This window comes from Pinus tabuliformis, chromosome 8, assembly GCF_031772625.1.
Source record: "Pinus tabuliformis cultivar Carrire ecotype Pingquan chromosome 8, CPIR1, whole genome shotgun sequence".
Taxonomy (NCBI): Eukaryota; Viridiplantae; Streptophyta; class Pinopsida; order Pinales; family Pinaceae; genus Pinus; species Pinus tabuliformis.
This window is the reverse complement of record NC_142294.1, coordinates 991,564,652-991,587,274: the sequence shown is the minus strand read 5'-3', so window position 1 is coordinate 991,587,274 and position 22,623 is coordinate 991,564,652.

Here is a 22,623-nt window from a genome sequence, read left to right as displayed (position 1 = left end):
TCACAATCGAGCAAAAAACTCTTCTGCTCTAACTTCACCTTTGGGGGCATGTCTTGGTTATTTACCTAAATTTCCTTTGGATTTCATCTTTGAGAAAGATGTAATTGTAGATGGACATAGCGACATATACAGAGCAAATAAATTCATTGAGAAAATCCAATTGATTCACCAAATAGTTCAATAACAACTAGAAAAGAGTCAAGGCAAGTATAAGGCAAGGCATGATAAGAATCGTGTGGATCATGAGTTCCAATTAGGTGATGAAGTTTGGCTATAAATTAGCAAGGAAAGGCTTCAAGGTGAAGGTAAAAAGCTAAAACCAATTCATTGTGGTCCATTTAAAATTCTGGAAAAGATTGGTAATAATGCTTTCAAGCTTGATTTGCCTTCATATATGCAAATTTATTCCGTTGTTAATGTTGAAAATTTGAGATTGTATGAGCCTCCTTTGATTGAAGATCAAGGATAAAGTGTATAGATTCCATCAATTGAATATTTTTCTCTAGAATTTCTTGATGAGCTTCATCAAGACACCATACTTGATAGAAGAACGACGTCATAAAAAAGGGGAAATCTTGATTATATTTGAGTGGGTCTCAAAGTTACAAATCCATCAAAGGCCAAATGGATTGAAAAGGGGAAGGTGAGGGAACAATACCCTCATCTGTTCAATAACTGAATATAATATTTTGTGGTCCAAAAGGCTTCCACTGGGGAGGAGTGATCAGGTGCTTAAGTTTATGCTAAAAATTCAAAGTGTCATAATTGTGTTAATATCAGCTTTAGATCAAAGAGATCATCATTCTGATTCCAACGGTATAAACAACACTCAAATCCGAGCTTGTATGCAGAGGTTAGAGCAAGTCAAAGTTCAACTTTGACTTGTCTACATGGCAGGATTGGATGACGTGGCAAATCCCTTCAGCGAATGATGAGGCACCAATTGGAAGGCTTCCATTGGCCCTTACATATCATATATCATAGGTCACAAGTGAATTAGGTTAAGAATCACCCCCCAGGCAGCTGATTGTGATTTGCGATATCGTATACCACAATCACAGGAAATGAGGAGTTATAGAATCGACCCCTGACACAGTTAGGGTTGCAATGCGATATATCAAAATCGGATATCACACCCAGTACCCACCTATATATATATGATACAGGTATTATCCGCCGATTGTGATGAGCGATAAAGTTTCGGTTGCGATAGACTGCCCAGATGCAATACATTTATGTGTTGTAGTGTATATGCTGTCGGGTCCGTCGATACCACTGATTATGATCCAGTTGCAGATTGTGATGAGTGATAGACTGCCCGTATGTGAGATGTTATGAATTCCATTTTATATCCCCGTTGGGTCTGCGTTATCGCTATCGAAACATTCCTCCATGTTAACAAGACCTTCAGCTTGCCAAACCTCGCCGAGTGCAATTTGCGATATGATCGATAGGTTATGGCCCACGGTGCAGCCAAATTAGCACTCAGTTAGCAGATTTTGGAGCGAATTTGTGGGATTATGTCGGTTTTGGAGCAATTTGTGGAACAAATAGTGGGAGAACTAGGAGAATTCATAACTTCTTCAATTCTTATCCAAATTGGATGCAAAAGAGGCTAGATATCCATTTTTGAGTATTCTGAACTCATTGAGACAGGTTTTAGAGGCATTGGAGCATTGTAAACAAAGTCTTGTTGTAATTTTGAGCATAATATAGAAGTCTCAGCATTGGAAGTTGGACCAAGGAGACGTAGCCCAAGAGGGGTGAACTCGTCATCAAATCTCTGTGTTGTGTGTTGCATTTTGATGTCCTTTTCTATTATTTTATGTTGTTTAACATATGTTTTATTTTAAATTGAATATAACATTTACATAGGAAACTCTCATGGGAATCAATTGATTAAGCAAACATGGTGAATACTTAAGCACTTGATAAGAAAATGATAAGAATCTCGGGTTTTATTCTGAATGGAGAATTAGCACAACATTACTAATATGCTCCATTTCAGATCAGTATGCCATACATGTGTTGGAATCATTAAGTAGTACAAAAGAAAAGCTTGAAGACTTCAAAAAATTTCAAGAATTTCAAGATGTATTTTCGGAAGAAATACAAATATTTCCACATAAAAGAGATATAATTATTTTAGATATCTTAAGCCAAGAGTAGTATTGGTGTCCAAAGTACCTTACAATATGTATATTCCTAAATTGATAGAGTTAAAGCTTCAATTGAAGGAAATGTTATACAAAAGGGTATATCAAACCCATTGTATCTCCTTGGGGAGCATCAACTTTATATTTGAATAAGAATTATGACACCCTCAGGTTATGTATAGATTATAGGGAGTTAAACAAAGTAACCATTAAGAAAAGGTATCTTCTACCCAAAATTGATGATTTGTTTAACCACTTGAGAGGAGCTATAGTATTTTCCAAGATAGACTTAAGGTCTGGGTATCACTTTGTTCGAATCAAATATGAAAACACTCATCAAAACAATTTTCAGAGTAGATATGAGCATTATGAGTTTGTGGTGGTGCATTTTGGGTTAACTAATGCACCATCTACATTCATGTATTTGACGAACAACATCCTTAGTAAGTATTTGGACAATTCTTTTTTGGTTTTCATTGATGATATCCTTATTTATTGAAAGACAAAAGAAGAGCATGAGGAACATCTTCGAATGGAATTGTAAGAGTCGAGAGATGACAAGTTATGCTAAGTTTAGTAAGTGTGATTTATACCAAAAAGAGATCCATTATTTGGGACATATAATTTATAAAAAAGGAGTTGTTGTGGATCTTGATAAGATAAAGGCCATCAGAAATTGTCCTGCCCCAAGAAATGTCATAAAAGTGAGATCATTCATGGGACTTGTTGGTAACTACAAGATATTTATCAAAGGATTCTCTCAAATTGGTGATCCAATTAATTCATTATAGAGAAATAGGGTGAAGTTTGTTTTGTCCAAGGAATGCGAAGAAAGTTTTCAACAGCTGAAATACTAACTCACCAATGCACCTATGTTAGTAATTTTGGACCCAAGCAAATAATTCTTAGTATGCACTAATGCTTGCAAGAAATGGCTCGGTGAAGTTCTCATGCAATATGGGTATTGATATGATATGAGGCATGGAAATTGAATTAGCATGAGAGGAATTATGTGACTCATGATTTAGAGTTAGCAACCATTGTTTATTCACTCAAAATGTGGCGACATTATCTACTCAAGTAGATTTATTTTGATGTCAGATTATAGTGGAATGACATGCATATATGACCAGTATCACTTGAATTCTAGGAAAACTAGTGGCTAGTGCTGATCAATGAATTTGATTTCAAAATTAGGCACATCAAAGGCAAGGAAAATAGTGTGGCATATGTTTTAAGTTGAAGTTTGCAAGAGAATTGTATTGGAGCAATTAGTTCCACTAAAATATCTCGAAATCTATGATAAAATATGTCTTACAACATGATGAACACTCTTAAAAAATTAAGTAATGTTTGTAGCAATGAAAAGAAGTATTAGGCTACGTGGGATATCAACTAACAAAGGGTAGATTTAATTTATATAACGATAGATTTTATGTGCCAAATTCCAAGGAATTAAGAAGTTGATAATGGATAAATTACATAAAGATCCATACTCTAGACACCCAGTATATTAGAAAATGTTAACGATAGTAAGGAAGCATTATTATTGGCCCGTAATGAAGAGAGAGATCAATGAGTACATTGCTAGATGCTTGGAATGTCCAGAAAGTAAAGGTTGAACTTAAGCATCCAAAAATCCAACAAGTGTGTTGCAACCTCTTCCAATTATGGAGTGGAAATGTAGGACTATAACCATGGATTTTATGACTCGAATACTTCAGACAACTAAACAACATGATTATATCATGGTTGTGGTTGTGGTGGCCAAGTTAAACAAAAAAACTCATTTTATTCCAATGAAGTCAACTCACAAAACAATTTATATTATTAATATATTTATGAAAGAAATCTTCAGGTTGCATGGCATGCCAAAAGTAATTGTATTTGATAGAGATGCTAAATTTACTTAAAGATTTTGGAAAGATTAGTTTGAAGAAATTAAGGAAAATATAACATTCAGTACAATTTATCATCCTTGGACAAACAAAAAGGACAAATAATATTTTAGAAGACATGTTCTACATGTATGCAATGAGCATACCAAGTAAATGGGAGTACTATTTTCCATTGGTAGATTTTGCTTATAATAATGAGTATCATGAATCGTTGAAGATGAGTCCCTTTGAAGCAAATGTATGGCCTAAAATTTTATGCACCCATTATTTGGGATCATTAAGTGGATAGAGTTATTATTGGACTTGATATGTTACAAGAGACGACGCAAGAAGTTTTATTGATCAAATAGAAGTTGAATGCAACCCGAGATCATAGAAAGAGATATGCAGAAAAGAATAAAGTTCACAAATATTTCAAAGTTGGAGATGATGTGTATCTCCAGATTAAGCCAAAGAGAAGTTCCTTGAGAATTGTAAATTGTGTCAAATTAGCACCTTGCTATTGTGGACCATTTGAAATTTTGGAAAGAGTTGGGCAAATGGATTATAGGCTTTCCTTACCTCCAAACATTAATGTACATGATGTATTTCATGTATATTTGCTTAAAAAATTATGTTTATGATTTTAATCATGTTATTGATTGGGATATGATCTAGGTATAACTTGAAGAAGAGTTTAAATTAGAACCACAATGCATACTAGGTAAGAAAGGGACATTGCTTCAAAATTGAACATTTGTGTAGGTTAAAGTACAATGAAAGCACTAAGAAGTAGAGGAAACCACTATTGGAAATACTTAGAGGGGGGTGAATCAATATTTCACTTACAATTAGTTAATTATTAAATTATCAGATCAAAACATAAATCATGAACACATCACAAGAGAAGTACACAAGATTTTTTTAGGTGGAAAACCTTATGGGAGAAAAAACCACTGAATTCCTTTCTAATATAATTTATGAGTACGATATTTCTTAGCTCCAACTCAGGGAAGCTCCAAATTCTTACAACTCTAGAAAACCATTAAATTTATCAGGAAGCTCCAACTCTTGAAATGATGCTCCAACACCCTAGTTTTACCAGCTCTGACTGGAAGGATACCCCAATGCCCTAGTTTTATCAGCTCCAACTGAAAGGATGCTCCAACACCCTACAATATTCAGCTTTCCCTAGAACCACCCTTCCACACTCAAGCTCCAATCTAGGGGAGACTTCACTATTCACCTTGCACCACCCAATCACCCTGGAAATATATAAATAGATAAATATTTTTGGGCTCTCGTACCAAGGTAAATAACCCACTTACAAATATATTCAATAAAGTTCCTTTACCGTTGATGTATGCTCCAGATGTACAATTATGTGCCAACCTTCAGAACTACTCCTTATATATTGGAAAATATTACTTCAATAACAACACAAACATAAATTGAGTCATTTACAAATCATGTTTCATACCTCACATCTGCTGATGTGAATTGTGATATCGATTTCCAAGTGTTATGCCTTGAAGATGCCTTTAAGTGATTTGTCCTGCCTTTTTTCTCAAAGTTATGATTCTTATTATAATATCATTGATATTATCGATATTAAGAGATTTTTCCTTCAACACGGGCCTTATTTGGGTCAATGGTCTTCCTTGAATTCAAAACTTATCCTAAGTTTCCACTGTTGTAGACAAAGCCTCCTATTATAGTCTTTAATGGCCTTAAAAAATATTTGGAATTACCTCTGGAAATGGCCTGTAATATGACTATAAAAGGCTTCCACAGGAGTGTTATCCAAAAAACCTTAGGAAAAAGTGAAAAGTGGCCTCAGGAAACCCTTGAACATTCTCCTCAAAAAACAACAAAATTGTTCACTGAAAGATCTTTGAATTAAGTATTCAACGATTTCATAAGAATATCAAGGTGCCTCAGATCTTGAATTCACAATGAAATGAATTTGTCCTTGAGTGGACTTGATGCAATCTCAGAAAATAATCTCAAATATTTCCTTAGAAAAGGGTTTTGAACACTCCTTAAAAACTCTGTTATACAGAGCCAAGATCAGGCTAATGAACCAATAAAATTGTTGTGAAAAATGAGCCTCGGAAGACCCTAAACAAAGAATAATTGATCACATTAGGTCTTCCTCATAAGCGATTGAGAAACAACCACTGAATACCTTAGTAAGATTGTGATATAATATCAAGAAAAGGGCTTGAACCAATGTCTATAAATGAGCCATAAAAAGCACAACGCAATCATGAACTAACCCATGAATATCCTAAAACAAATAAGCCATAGAACCACTATACAATAACCCTTAACTCTTTAAAAAATTCCATACAACAAAGGTCTGAATAACCTGAGAAAAAACATCACAATGCCTTGTAACAAATATTTGGATAGCCTAAAAATAGGCCTTAGTTCAAATGAATAAGCCTCAGACACATAGCCAACAAATATGCTTCTTATTCCATTTCTGTCCAGTGAAGAAGACAAAATAATAGATTAACTTTTCAAGATTATAATTCCTTAGAGAGAATTCATAATAGACTTAGGATAATCTTCCTGAACAACAAATAATATAACTTTCAAAACATAGAAGTAAATACCAATATGACTCAGAAATTTTGGCCTAATTCTCCAGATGTGCATGACGATACAAGGCCACATGAAATTATAGAAAAATAATAGATGTAATATTATAATTTGATAGAATTCATGGACAAACTTTGTTCATATACATAGTGATGGAAGGGTCTTCTAGAGGGGGGACAATAGGGCCTAAAGCTTTTGGAGTTGACCTATCAAATATCAAATTTGAATTTTCAAATTCAAAAATTATGGAGCCGATTTTTTAATTTCCCTTTGAGGCCAACTTAATGATGATAAAGGAGATACATCTTGGGAAACTCAAAGGCACATAGAAATTATCCAAGATATCTTTAATATTAATGTCATATTTTACCAATTAAAACCCAAATTTGACCAACCATTAAACTCCTTCCATCATTCAAATTCGGGACCTTGGCCACACTTTCAGGATACTAAATTTGATCAAGCATATCTCGTCAACAATGAGGAATTATGAGGTGTTCCACCTACCATTATAGTCGACATTATGAGGAGAATAAAATGATGATGGTCTTAGATGTAAAAACACCAATATTCCTTGTCATATTCTCCATCCAAATGAGGCTTCTTCTGGTTGCTGCATAGGTTGACATGAATGACAACAAAATTCCAACGATATCCCCTTTTGGAATTGATGACAACAAACCTACTTCCCCTATGAAATTTTCTCCCCATTAATCCATGATTTTGATCTCCCTCACCTTATTTCTCTCCCCCTTTGACATCAAAGGCAAAGGGTAACCCCCTAACAATATATCTTCCTCTCTCTTCTTGCAATATGCCTTTCTCCCCTTATATGCTTGGCTTAATGGAATGTATATCAATGTGTACCTATTATAATCCCGATATTCTTCCAAATATAATCAAATTTCCATCAAGGTAGAGGTGTAGTGAAGATGTTAGCTATTTTGTCCTTTGACCCAATGTACTCTACCTTGATATTCTTCTCTACAACCCGTTCCTGATGAAAGTGGTATTTAATAGGAATGTGTTTTGTTTTATAATGCATGGCCTGATTCTTGGAGAGACTTATGGAACTAGTGTTTTCACAAAATATAAGAATGGGCTCATAAAAATTCACCTAAAGATCCTACACATTTTTCTTCATCTAGAGAACCTGAGTACACCATGCTACTGCTATTATATATTCTTCTTTTTTTGTGGACAAGGAGACCGAAGACTACTTCTTTCTCAACTAGGACATGAGATTATCAACCAAGTAGAAGGCTACTCCATTGGTTCTTTTACGATTATCAAAATTGTTTTCCAAATATACATATGTATAAGATATAATAGTAAATTTATTCTCTTTTGGATACCATAATCCAAAATTTGTTGTTCCCTTGAGATATCTGAAGATCCTTTTTACTACAACAACATGGGATTATTTTGGTGGTTCTTGGAATATCACTACCTGTCCAACTCCCTAAACCACATCTAATCTCTAATATGTCACATACAATATGCTACCAATCATTTATTTATAAAATATTTTGTCTTATTTCTTAGATTCATTGTCCCTGCTTAACTTTCAACCTGTCACCATGGGAGTGCTAACTGGGTTACAATCTTCCATTTACAACCTCCTCAACATTTCTCTGACATACTTGTTTTGAGAGATGAATATTCAATCATATTCTTGAGATATCCAAAGTCCCAAGAAGAAATTCAAGTCACCAATTAAGGGCATATCAAATTCACTCTGCATATCATTGGTATACTTCTTACTTAACCTGTCATCGTTTCTCCCAAAGATGATATCATCCATATATACTTCAATGACGGTTAAGTTATATTGTTCAATATTTATATATAAGTTGATTTTTCACATCCTTTTTTGAATCCTTGTTGTTGTAAATACTTGTTCAAATGTGCATACCAAGCTCTAGGAGCTTGTTTGTGACCATACAAATATTTCTTCAACTTGCACACATAGTATTTCTTTTTTGTAAGCAAAATCCTTTTGGATTCTCTATGTAGACTTCTTCCAATTCTCCATTTAGAAAGGTTGATTTGACGTCCATTTGATACAATTTAATACTTCTCAAGTATGTGTAGGCTAAGAACATCCTAATAGCTCCCATCCTGGCCACATATGTAAATGTCTATTTGAAATATATGCATTCAACCCGCACGTATCCCTTACAAACCAATCTTGCTTTTTTCCCGGTTACCTATCCATCTTCATTCAACTTGTTCCTATATATCCATTTTGTGCCAATGAAATTTTTGCCCATCAGTCTTGCAACCAATTCCCATGTTTCATTATTTTCAATTTTATTCAGTTATTCTTCCATGGATTTGATCCAATTTTCATCATTTCTAGCTTCTTCAAATACATTAGGCTCAATTGTAGATAACAACACAATATGTCTCTAATTTGGCACGTAAGTTTGTTGATTTCTTCTGGTTCCAATTCCTGCATAAATATCTCCAATAATTTGCTTTGATGGGTGATTACTTTGATACCATCATTTAGGTGTTTTGGAAGGTGCCTAAGGATTTCGATGATCAATTTATTCATATTTTATATTAGTCTCTTCTTCTAATGATTCTTCTTCCTTTATTCTTTCTTCTTGCTCTACTTCTTTTGTTTCTTTCCCCTTTGAGTGCCTAAGGATTTCGATGATCAATTTATTCCTATTTTATATTAGTCTCTTCTTCTAATGATTCTTCTTCCTTTTTTCTTTCTTCTTGCTCTGGTTCTTTTGTTTCTTTCCCTTTTGAAGATGTGCATCCTTGCTTGGTCTTTGGCCCATGAAATTCATTAAGATTTATGTTAATTATCTCCACTATCTTGTTTAGTCTCACATTACAAAACTTATATCCCTTGATTTTGTTTGAGTACCCAACAAATATAACTTCATCTACTTGAAAGTCAATTTTTCCAATCTTCTGGTCTTCCCTCTTTACGTGGAACTTACTTCCAAACACTCTGAAGTGTTTGCCATTTTCCAGTCTCCTCTTTCAAGGTTCATATGGGGTTTTGTCACTGTTGCCTCTGATCATTACTCTATTTATAATATGAACAACTACCTCAATTTCTTGAAGCCAAAAGGATGCCACTCAATTCATAATCATTCAACATGGTTCTAGTTATTTCTTCTACATTTTGTTCTTTCTTTCAGTGACTTCATTTTGCTGAGGTGTCTTGGCTGCTGAAAATTTTCTCTTTATACCTTACTCTTCACAATAGTATTGAAATTATTTTGATATAGATTCTCCTCCATTATATAATCTTAAATATTTATTTTTCAAGATAGTTTTGTGTTCAATCATTTGTTGGTAAATCTTGAAGAATTCAAATGCTTATAACTTTTTCTTTAGAAAACTTACTGTTGCCATTCTAGTGTAATCATAAATAAACAACATGAGGTTCACCTTTTAGTTCTTTAGATCTCATGGGTCCACATAGGTCAGTATGTACAACTCCAATGGATTTGAGGTATATTGTTCCTTGGTATTAAACTTGACCCTTGTTCTTCTTTCCATGCTGACAATGCTTACAAATGGTACATGTTGGTTTTGAAATTTCTGGCATCTCTTTGGCTATTTACTTTTTCACCATTTTAACAATATTTTCAGAGTGTATGTGGCCCATTATCCCATGCCAAAGCTAAATTTCATCTTCCTTCCCAAAAAAACAACCTTCCTTTTGAATTTCATCTAATAAATATATGTTATTTGGAGACCTTGATGTTGTAGCCACCAATTTACTTGGTTTCTTCCTTCTTTTTTCACATTTCTTGGAATCAAATAAAAGTGAGTTTCCTTGATCACACATCTGACTCACACTTAACAAGTTTTGACTCATATTTTGAACGAGAAAAAAGATTTTCCACCATGGAATCCTTGCCTCCAAGCCTAATTGTGCCTTTACCTAAATTTTTGGCTGAAACATCAATTTCCAAATGAAACTGATCCATCTTTTCTCTTTTTGCAAGGTTACAAACCCATCTCTATCCCCTATCACATGATTTGAACAACCATTGTCAATGTACCATTCATTTTTCTTACTTTGAGTTGTAAGAGCAAGACCACAGGTTTCAACTTTCCTTTTCCATACGTTTGGAGGAATGTTGAAGCTTTGCTTTGGCTCTTTTGGAAGAGTGATCAACCTACAATATTTTGCTATACGTCTAAAGTTGTTACACTTTTAACATTCTACTTCATTACTCAATGATCCAAATCTGTTGTAGTTTCGATTATAATCTTCATGAGGCATTTTTCCATAATTGCTCTAAGAGTCGCTTCCATACATCTATTTCTAGCATAAGCAAATTCAAAATTGTTTCAAGAATAACACACACCATGTAGGGCCTATTTTTTCATTTTAATCAGAGAAGAAACATTTCATGTAAACTCTATCAAATTAAATACAGGTACATACCTGGTTCTCCCGTCTAATATCAGTCCCTATTTGACGTTGCTATGAGTCCTCTACTTTCATTATCAAACCTGTTGATTCCTTCTTGCTTATCTAGGATCAATATCTTTGGTTCCTAAAACTAGAGGAATCCGAGAGAAAAGTCTTCTAGCCCTTCTACCCAAAACTCCAAGAACAATGCTTAAGTTTCCAAATTTTCACTTCAAAATAGAGCCCTAGGCTCATCCCTCAACTTGTGATGCTTCTCCTTCTACGTAAATTTTGTTTTCTTCTGTCTCCTTTCATTGATCCCCTATCTGTAACCTCTGAATTCCTTATATTGCGGAGGTCATTTCCTTCCCATGAAATCTCTGTTATCACAAAAAATTGATCATCTAACCATAATTTACTAGATAGATCGAAGTAAACCATGTAGGGCCAATTTTACCATAGTAAAATTCCTTTCAATGTGAGAAATTACTTAATAAACCACATTTGTTAAGTCATTTATAATTAAACCCATGAAGAATAATTAAATAAATCATTATTTATTTAATTATCTTCTAGGAATAATTAATTAAACCATTGTTTAATTAATATTCCTTGTCACATTTGACCCAATTATGAGAAATAAATAGATAAATCATTAATTACCTTAATTTTCTCTAAGAATCATTAATTAATTAATCACTAATTAGTTATTATTCCTTGTCAAGTTTGACCAAATCCCTTAGGAGTAATTAAATAAATTATTATTTTATTATTATTCCTTAATCATATTTCTTGAGATGATAAATAAATCATTTATTTATTTATTATTTCTAAATAAAAGTTTAAATACTTTTTCCCTTTAACCAAATATAATAAAATATTCCAACTGGTTATTTCTAGAATGGGGTTAATAATATTTTATTATTGTTCATTATTCCAGGATATTCTAATATTTTGTTATAAATAGAAGGGGTTTCTATTCATTATTCACTTTCGATTATTTTCATTGTTGCACTCACTGTTGTAACTCTGCTTATTATCACTATCACACACCTTTTTTTTTTTCCATTTGAGTTGTCACTGAGCTCAAACATTTTATATGCTAGGTTTACACATTATAGAGGAGAAAAACTCTACAAAAGTTGAAGATATTTAAGGATAGCCAAGAACCCATCCCATAGAGGGGGGCTAGTAACATTATTTGTTCCCTTCACAACTGTTGTTTAATAAATATATTCATTATAGATTTAGTTTCATTGGATTATTGGAGTTATTTGCACTTATTTTACTATTCCATCTTGATGTTGAACTATGATTGTGGCATAGATCAGTGCTTTGAAAAGTTTTGTTTCTATCATTTGCCGCAGATCTACAATGTTTAGCAATGATTTTCATTGTTAGGGTTGTTTGTCATCCACAAATTTAAGTGGTTTCTTTTCGTACACATTCGAGAATAAAACACAATCACAAAATTGTCGACTCCATTGGGGAAATTCTGATTGTCGCTAACGAATTGGTGACTCCACTGCGTTTTTAATTCTGATCCGAAAAACCTAAGTGACCTATGTTTTTTTGTTTTGTTGTTTGTTTGTTTGTTTTTTGCTTGTTTGTTTGTTTGTTTGTTTTTTTGCTTGTTTTTTTTTTATTGTTTGTTTGTTTTTGTCTTTTTGTTTGTTTGTTTATTTGTTTTTGTTTGTTCATTTTTTTGTTTTTGTTTTTGTATTTTTGTTTTTTTTTGTTCTTTTTTTGTTTTGTTTTGTTTTGATTTGTATTTTTTGTTTGTTTTGTTTTTTGTTTTATTTTGTTTTTGTTTTTGTTTTTGTTTTGTTTTGTTTTTTTTTGTTTTTGTCTTTTTGTTTTTTTGTTTTATTTTGTTTTTTTGTTTTGTGTTTTTGTGTTTTTGTGTTTTTGTTTTTTGTTTGTTTTTGTTTTTGTGTTTGTTTTTTTGTTTTGTTTTGTGTTTGTTTTTTTTGTTTTGTTTTTGTTTGTTTTGTTTTTGTTTTTTGTTTTTTTAGTCTCTTAATGTTGTTTAGGAGCTTCTTAACCCTAGATCAGTCAAATTTATAACTTCCATAAGTTTTCTGGGTTTTTCTGTAGGTCATAGGAACCAACCACAATAGAGACAACAAATTTTTCCGAGACTTGCCAACCGAGAATCAAGGAGCAGAAATTGCACTTTTTCCCCAAAAGTGTGATCTGGAGGTTAAGAGCACACTTTTTGGCCCAAAAAGTGTAATATCTCAAGAATGAAGGAAGTACCTGCGATTTTAGGTTTTCTGGGATTTTTTTCCAATCTATTTCTGGGTTTTGTTGAGAGCTTTTTACTAGGTTGGTTGACCGCTGTCTCACCATGCTTAGGCCTTGATCTACTCTGATTTTCTCATCGAAGTGGAATTTTTCCCTTTGGGCTTCTAGTACGCTTCCACCTTTATAGGATGAGTTTAGCTGAATAACAAGTCTGAGTTTTTGTAGAGCTTTCAACCATCTTTTCCAGATCTGTACCTTTCTATTTCAGATCTTGAAGGATAGGTTGTTACCATCCAAAGTTTCATATTAAACCTTGTTTGGTCATTTGCCTTAGGGTCCCATTTGTTTCCCTAGGTTTCAAACCCGTCTCCCTAACTTTTTGCAATGATTTTCCTCTCTGGTTTTTTGCTGTTGTTGCACCACTTTCCAGCAGCATAGTGTCATTTGATCCCAGTCACACTGATGCTTATCTCTCTTGAAATTTTTCATGAGTTTTCATTTGATTTCACCACCAACCAACACAGTGTTTGCAAACCCATTTTGGGTGGGTTTTAGAAATTTGATTCACTGTTTGTTTTCTGTTTTTAATTTAAGTTAATTTCAACAATATTTTTCTTTTTTTAAACATGATCTGGGCTTAAAATAAATACACTTGCACACACAAGCACACCTTAAGCGAAGGGCACTTGGTTTACACTGCCAAGCCAGTACTTCACTTAATTAGTTTATCTCCCCACACAGAGACAAAAACATTTTTTTGATCTCCCTTCACCATTTTCGTGTCTCGTGTCTTACCAACATTGCGTAACCAAGGAATTTGTCATGGAGACTCTTAGGCCTTCATCCCCAGTTTCCACTTGGGCATATTACTCATCCCCGGAGGGTTTGAACTCATAGTCCCTCAAGTCCCATACCAACTCCTCTTTTGGTTCATCTGATTCCTCATATGATTCTGAGCCTCCTTCACCGCATACCGTCATCATGTCAGGACCCACTGCAGGTGCAGGAAACCAACCTAGTGTTGGCTCCAGTTCTACCCTGGTGGTCACATCTAGTGGAACCGTCTCAAGAACCATTCTGACAGCTCCCATGCTACCTTTCATGGCTAGGTTAAGCCTCCCAGATTTTAGCCAGTTGATCAATGACCCTATACACCACAATGTTGGTTGATCAGCTATGCCAACTAAGCTTCCCTCTGACATTCCCAAGTTTGAGGGTAATTTTGGAGAGGACCCTACCAATCATGTCTGCTCCTTCCATATGTGGTGTTCATCCAATTCCATCACCGATGATTCCATTCGTCTTCAGTTGTTCCAACGCATGCTCACTAGAGATGTTGCAAAATGGTATGTAGACTAGCTCGCCACCTCTCATTCCACTTTCATGATGCTTTCTAAAGCATTCCTTTCATAATTACAGTTACCTCTCTGATATGACACTGGTACAGAGCTCTTGACCACAATCTGTCAGTCCTCTACCACCTGTCTTTCCAATCATGTCCAGGAATGATGTAGAAGGAGGAGCATGTGCCGTTCTCTGCCCTTCGAAGACCATGTCTACCTCGATTGGTTTCTTAGGACTCTTTTATTGCCTATTGCAAAAGATGTTGTGTCTCATTTTCCTTAGACAGAGGAAGAGGCTCTCCGGTTATGTCTATACTGTGATACCAGACCTCCCTCATCCTGGTGGTGCTAATGCACCGGGGGCATCTCATGCCACCGACTATATCGTTGGAGCTATTTCACATCCTTCACCATATACTCAGAAGATTTATGGCTATCCGTAGGGGGCACTAGTTCCTCTAATGCGTATGCTCCTCCTGCGAGCAACGTGTATTCATGACAAAGTACCTCTTACGCATTTACCCATACACATAAACAAATATCAGGGTAAGCTAGTGATCAACTTGTTTTCCAAAATGTTTCCCCCTCACCATATTATACCTATGAGCTGCCAATCACTCTATCCCCTCAGGAATTAACATCAAAACCTCCCATGCATCCTCATCCCCAACAGCCACCGCCCCCTAGGGTCAAGTGTTTGCACAGTAGAGTGTGACCAGTCCCCCAAATTCAAAGAAAAAGAATAAGGGGAAAGGGAACAAGGGTAACCAGGGTAACTAAGGAAATCAACCTAATGAACCCCAGGGGAACTAGCCTAACACCAACAACTAGCAATAGGGTGACCAACCCAAGCAGAACAAGGCTATTCGTAAGAACAAGCTTTGTGCATGTTGTCATGTACATGGCCATTATACTCATGAGTGTCCCCTCTTACCCCATATGCGCCAAATGTGGGAAGCTCAAGCAACTTCTAGAGGTCAACTGCTCACACAACAACTACCTTAGAATTCTACACTAGCTCAACTAGCCATGCTCACAAATCCTTTCCTTCAGCAAGGATTTGTTGCTGCTCAACCTCAGCTAGGTCAAGCAACTCACCTTCCACAACATTCTGGTCCTAGTGACTACCAGATCCTCATGATGAATTCTGACGAGGTCAATACCTCTGATATCAACTTGAAAACTCTGTCACATCAATATGACAAGCCATCGAATTCGTCTGCCACTAAGTCCAAAACCAAAGCATCTACTGAGTCTCTTACAACACCGAATGGTCCGCTACAAATCCCTCAACCTAAAGTTGAGTCAATTGCTAAGATCCCAAAGGGACCATTATGCTTTAATGCGACTTCAACCAAGCCATCCAGAGCCACCCCTCCAAGACCTCCTCCTTTTGGGGGTGCCTCTCCTTTTTTCCCACCAGGAACTCTTCCTCCATGCCCTAACCATCGAGGAATTATTCTGCGAGGATATTATCATTTAGGACAGATACCTTTCTTATTTCCTCCTCCTGGAATTTTTTCTGTCCCTGTCATGGCTTCGTTGGTCCTCCCTAATATGACTTTGGGGATCCCAGTGTGGTACATTGATCCCCATGTGAACACTTCGCTTGGTCAGCTAAGACCATATCATGCTCTGACCCTGGTTCAACCGGTCCCTACGACCCCTATCACTGCTCCAGTTCCACCACCACCTCAACATGAACCCACTCTTGTTGCGAAAGCATCCAGATAGGGGGGAAAAGCCAAGAAAAAGGAACTTAAGAACAAAGATCCCCAAGAACCTTCCACTCCTAAAGCTACAAAGCTGACACCTCTATGTGCTGTGCGTGAGGTTGTTGGGCATGCCACCAATAACTCTCCTGAACTTCCTCATCTCAAACTTTTGGTTCATGAAACATTCCTTGAGTCAAATATCCCTGAGTTCCAAGTTACTTTACTGGGACAAGCCAAAAAACTCAAAACATTGCACACAAATCACCCTTGTGCCTTGTGTGATCATTATGGTAGCTATTCTCATTGTTTTCCTCGTTTCAACAAATTTCGTGATTGCCTTCAAGTGCTTCGCGACTTCGAGGCCACTCATAGTGGATCATCTACTCCTCTACCTATGGATTATCGTACCACTAGTACACTAGAATAGGGGGACTATGGTCCCACCATCGTGATCCCTCCCCCCAATGTCGAGATGACAGACTCATGGTCCATATCATTTACCTATCATCATCCTTGAGTTCCTCGTAGGAAAACCTCTATGAGGTTTCTGTGCGTGCTTCTATCGAACCTCCTTCGTTGGAAGACTAGGTCTTAACATCGGTAGATCTTTCATCTACTAGCTCATCATCTTCCATTCCAGATGATGCGTATATGAACCTTATTTCTCATGATGATGCATCAGGTACTGCCACCGCATCTTGTAGTCAATATTCCTCCCATCCCCCCATCTCCCATTCTGACAAGGACATCAAGGAATCCATGTGTACCCCTGATTACCCTTGGGACGATATGCACCATCATGCCTACTTCCTTCCATATTTGGAGTCCACCACTACAAATACATCTAGTACACCCATAATATACTGGGGGGACATAGGGCCCTACATCTCCTTATCATCCTTTGGAGGATATCATGCCAATTTGGGCCAAGATGCTTGAATCCCTTTTTCGAGTACTCAGAAAACAATGGAGCTCCACAAACTCCTCCTGCTAGGGGGCATCATTCCCACCTTTGCATACCAGATCAGTTCCCTCCACCACATATGTTTGCAGGTAGTATCCCATGCTTGGGGGCATGATGTTTTTCCCCTAGCCATCTTCTCAATTAAGGCTTGGCCTAGATCCCACCAAATCTAGGTATGGTAGATTATCCTCCCATTCCTCGGACAATTTGTCCTATCAGCCTCTCTGGCGAGCCATATGCACATCACAGATCATAGACATTTGATACCATATCTTCAAATATTCTACTCTATGTCCACATAGTCCCAATGTTTGACTTAGTGTGTGAGAATGATTGTAGACCTCCTCTATTAGTTCATTCCCATTTTCCTCTTCCCTTATTTCTTCACCAGGAACCATCATTCCAAGAGGCATTAAGGCCATCTTTAGACAAGTAAGGCCACTTTCCTAAACGTCATTGATCCTGATTCCGACGATCATTTTGTCCGCTACGATATCCACAATATTTATGGTCTTTTCCTCCTCTCCAAATTTATCACAACTCCCTTAGCACATGAATTCAAATTGGAGGGAGAACATCCTTTTAGAGAAAAACCCACAGATTTTCTGTCGCCCATTGGGACCAAACCGTAGCTTAGTTTGAAGAACCATCAGTAGCATTGGAAATATCGCATTGAGTACTATAATGGGTCTTTCTTAGTTTTTGATGATTTGACACTTCACTAAAAGCATTTTTCCAAGAAGGGTCACTTCGTCGCCTCTCAAAATCTAATTTCTTGATAAGCGGAACTTGTACTTTGGGGTCCACCTTCCCTTGGCACTTTTCATCTCACGTTTTGATTTTCATCATGAGCAATCATCATTTTATCATGTTTTCACGGTCCCCACCGACTCTATTCTGTGTGGCAGCGTCATCGAGTCACCCTTATTTAGACCATCCGCGATGATTCACCCTTGCATCCATGGAGTCTGTTTCATATCCCATTATATCATGTCACATTATTCCATCCATATTTTCATACCATTCAACCTATGTTTCCTATTTTGACCTCCAGTCAAAATGTCTCCCATCCCCTTCGGGGTCGAGTCAGTTTTCTTCTTAATCTCTACTCTACATCTTGATCTACTAAGAATCTTGAGCCTTAGAACAACCTTTCTCTTACTCAGTGTGTCCTAGGTTTCCATGATAAACTGAGAGGGTTTTGTGTTCATTAAATCATGCATTAAATCCTACAACAAAATGATATTTACAAACTACAACCTTTCTCTTACTCGGTCTGTCCTATGTTTCCAAGATAAACTGAGAGGGTTTTGTGTTCATCAAACCATGCATTAAATCCTACAGCAAAATAATATTTACAAACTGTAATATATTTCACTATGTAATCGAAATTAGTAAAATGAACCCATAAAGGGCGCCATAAATGGAAATAAAAGTAAAACTCTAAACAAGAAGCCAAAAGTGGATGTAACCATGGATGCAAAATTGGGAGTATAATTGGTTGTTAAACTAGCCATTAAAACAAGATGCAAACAATGCCACAAAAATGGTTTTAAAGTAGAATTAAAATAGGGTGCAACACCATACACAAAGAAGGGAACAAAATAGGGCATACAAAAGGATACCAAATTGGGCACAAACAAGGATGCAAAAATGGACACCAAAATGAGGATGTAAAGAATGGTGTAAAATTGGGTGCAAAAAGTATCTAAGAAAAGACACAAAACAAGATGCAACATGGGACTAAGAAAGCGTGAAACCAAGGATGCCAAAAATGATGCATAACTAGATGAAAAATCAAACTAAAATCTAGGTGCAAAATGAGATGCAAATGTGGACACAAAATGTGGTAGAAAAAAGGATGCAAATTTGGATGCCAAAAAGGATGAAAATTAGACACCAAAAAAGATGCAAAATTGGAAATAAAAATGGTGTGAAATTGGACACAAAGTAGAAAAATTGGTGCAAAAATGGGCATAAAAATGGCTCAAATTTGGATGCAAATTGAGATGCAACATTGGATGCATTAGTCACATTACTATTTTCCATCATACCTTAGTTGAGGATCCTCATTGCCTCATCTATGGTGGTCCCTATTCTATCGACATCAACACATCTATTCTAGAAGAACAACCTAGAGGGTAGTGTATCGTGGTTCCATATTCGACCCTTGTTTGATGCCTCATATCAAGGAAAAGGAATCATCATTTCCCTTTGACTTGGTTGTTTCATGCTCGATTCATACACTTGATGGTCTAGTGATGCAGTAGATTGTACCAGTGGTTCTCGGGTGTTTGTGAGATGTTTTCAAACCTTGTGAGGGGTGGCCCTTCTGTTGTGGGGAAAAATGCCTATGCAGGACGATCCTATCCACCTAAGGTGTGACAGTACCTTAGCAACAAACGAATACAGCTACACTGGTTTCTTCCTTTATGAAATATGAAAGAGAGGAGATCGATAGACTTACCGTTATCTTCCATTTGTCCCTCGATCTAGATCCTCTTCTCTTTGGATGTTCACAGCTACTTGCCTCCTCGCTTGCTCAAGAGAACAACTACTCGATTCTACGAGATCACAAGAGAACAACTACCTGTGACAAGAGAACAGCTACTTGTGACAAGAGAAGAACATAACACAAAGGCATATATTCATATTCATAAATGATTCAGGATTAGAAGTAAATCAAATACACTAATGCAATCATACAAATACACCAGTATATAGGAGCAAACCAAGATAGCTTTATTGATAAGTAACAGGGTTCAGGAAGAGATACAACCCATAGGGCTCCAATCCAGCATCTCCTTCCCAGCAGAATGGAATTCCTTCTTTAGCTCCCTTCAAATCATTAAGCACCCAATGATCCAGTCTCAAACCAACAACAATTCTTTGCAATAACAAAATTCCAGCCTCTAGATCTCATGGAGGAGAGATCTATATATAGATATTTGGAGAGAGGATGAGTCAGCTTGAGATCTGACTAGTGTCCTCTCCCTCTCTCAGTTCTTGAGTCCACTTGGAGGTTCTTGCTTCCACTTGGAGATTTGGAACCTCTTACTCATCACCAGTCGAATTCCTTGATGCAAGTGTCATTTTGGAAGCTTCCTGGGCATTGACACATTGAGGAATGAGCCCGCCACTTGTCCAATTACGCTCAGCGCAGGTAGCCTTTGTTGGAGTTGACATTCAATGCAGGTAGACAGTGGAGCAGTTGACATGATCCAGAATTGGCTTGTTTTTGAGTGTTTTCAGGTGGAGAACTTCTGTGAATTGCTGTGGTTAGATGGCCTTGTTCCTCTAGGGGTAAGAACAACATGTTTAGGGACTTTGGATCCCTTAGATTATGGACATTTCATGCTCAATGCTGTAAGGCACAAAAATGTCTATAACAGTTGCCCCCTAAAGTATGAAGCCGTTTATTGGGTGAAATGCTTTATCCAGGAGGGTCCGAAGTTCATCTATCTGCTGGGAGGAGATCTGTAATAAAATACAATACAATACATTATGATTCATACTGCTTTCATGATCTAGCTGAGGCGGGTATTCCCATGCTCAGCTTTATAAATTCATTTTTGTACATAGAACAGACGATCGTCTGATGGTAGACTGATAATTTTGGTGAAATTATCATCCTTTGAGTAGGATGATCATCTGCTGTAATGATGTACATGTAAAATGTCTTTATTTTTCCTGAATATATATCGCAGCCCGGATGGATGAAACTAGATCCGGGGTCTTCAAACTCGTTCGATCTTCACTCTAAGTACAAGTCGATCCATGTGAGAATTGCGCTGAAGTCGAACATGGAAAGACATCGCTTGACTACCGGTCAATGATGTAAACCGTTAACAAGCGCGAGAGGAATCACCGATAATGATAATGACCCTCAAGGTACTGCAGTACAATTCACATGGTGTGAATAAAGGACTTGGTGTCGAACACCACGCAAAATCTTCTGGTCGAAGGTCATTGATGTATACCTGTCGTCGGATGTGAGAAACTTGCCATTGAGGCATGCAAGCTTCAAAGTACTGAAGGGGTTGTTCCTAGATCAACTTCTTGGATAATGAGCTGATGTCGACAAGAAGCGATCCGTCAAAGGAGGGCCTTGATGAATCCCACATCAGTGACATGGAACGGAGCTAATGATTTTAATGGAGGTGAAAACGATCTGTGACATATGATTCAGGGTGGCGGTCATGGATGGATGAAGGATAATGTATGGCAGTGGATGGGACCCGGTTGACTCTTTCTGAACGACTTCTCTTGAACACATGGCGACACTGATGCGATGGATTGGTAGCATTACCCCAAATATGGATGGTATGGCGAGACCATGGTGATGTGACCGGTGAATGAGACAACCCAACCCGATTGTGGTACGGAGGAAAAGTGTCATGTTCAAGAGCGACCTGCTACCATCAAAGTTTTCTTTAGTTTTCTCCCAATTTTTCCCCAGTCATTGCTGACCAGTACCTCTTTATTTTTGTCAAGCTTGAGGAGGATAACATATCCTTGTTCTATAACCTGCCCTTCGGGCAAGCCCATTGCTATGTTTTAACGAGCCTAGCGATAGTGAAACTCGTTCTCGTCTAAAGACAAGTTTGTCGCTATTTAATAATTTTAACGAGTCTAACGACAAGGATAACTCGGTCCTTTTCATTTTTAGAGAGTCTGAAAAGGTACATAAAGTTAACTCCAAAATTCCTTTTTCGTCATCTGATCCCTTAAGTCCGAAAAAGTATAAAACAATACAAAAGGGATGAGTTTTCGATAATTTTAACGAGCCGAATAAAACAAGCGCTCGACCTTTTTGTGCAATAATCCCTCAGGTCCAAAAAGATTAAAATCTAGAGGAGGGATAGCTCTTCCTGTCCTTTAACGAGCTGGAAGGCCAAAACTCGGCAATCTTTTCATATTTTACGAGTCAGTTGAAAAGAGCTTAAAGAAGACTCGTCTTTTGAGGAACGAGTGATAAACAGGGATAACAACTGATTCCAGGTACAGGTTGGAATTTTCCAATCACGGCAGTGTCACAAGGATGGCTAGGCGAAATCACTCTTCACAACTGTTCCTCAAAATGGGTGAACAACCATATGGAGGTGAACGATCGGCCAAATGAAAAGTGGAGGTGGCAGGTGCAAACACGACCAAGGCTTTAACGGCTGATAAATTTACGATCACTGTGATTATTTACCGGGATAGGTTCATTTTTTAGATAAAAATGAGCTTAAACACTGGAGGAAGCTCTGCTCACTGCTTATATTTATTTTTTAACGAGCATGAAGACCGCGTTAAAACTGCTCGGATCTTGCGTTTAT